Raw genomic sequence first — 818 nt, forward strand, 5'->3', positions numbered from 1 at the left:
TTCTCCTGCCTCAGCCTCCCTAGTAGCAGGGATTACAGGTGCACACCACCATGCCTGATTGATTTTTATAGTTTTAGTAAAGACGGGGTTTTACCATATTAGCTAGGGTGGCCTTGACCTCCTGACCTCAAGTGATCTGCCCACCTCAGACTCCCACAGTGCTGGGATTATAGGCGTGAGTCACTGTGCTTGGCCCCACACCACTATTTATTAAAGAAGCTGTCCTTTCCCTAATGTGTGTTCTTGGAAACTTTGTCAAGAATCTTTTTGCTATAGATGCAGAAATTTATTTCTGAGCTCTCTATTCTGTCTCATTGGTTTATGTTTCTGGTTTTTCTTTTTTCTTTTTGACAATACTATGCATCTTTGGTTACCACAGCTTTGTAGTATATTTTGAAGTCAGGTAGTATGATGCCTCCAGCTTTGTTATTTTACTCAAGATGCCTTTGGCTATTTGGGGTCTTTTGTGATTCCACATGAATTTTAGAATAGTTTTTCTATTTCTGTGAAGAATGTCATTGATATTTTGATAGAGATTGCATGGAACCTGTAGATTGCTTTGAGTAATATGACATTTTAAAAACACTAATTTTTCCAATCCATGAACATGGGATATTTTTCTATTTGTGTGTCCTCCTCAATTTCTTTCATCAGTGTTTTCCAGTTTTCATTGTAAAGATCTTTTACCTTCTTGATTAAATATATTCCTAGGTTTTTTTTTGTACTTATTGTAAATGAGATTGTTTCTGGATTTCATTTTCAGATACTTTGCTATTGGTGTATAGAAATGCTACTGATTTTTTTTTTTTTTTTTTTTT

This window comes from Theropithecus gelada, chromosome 4, assembly GCF_003255815.1.
Source record: "Theropithecus gelada isolate Dixy chromosome 4, Tgel_1.0, whole genome shotgun sequence".
Lineage (NCBI taxonomy): Eukaryota > Metazoa > Chordata > Mammalia > Primates > Cercopithecidae > Theropithecus > Theropithecus gelada.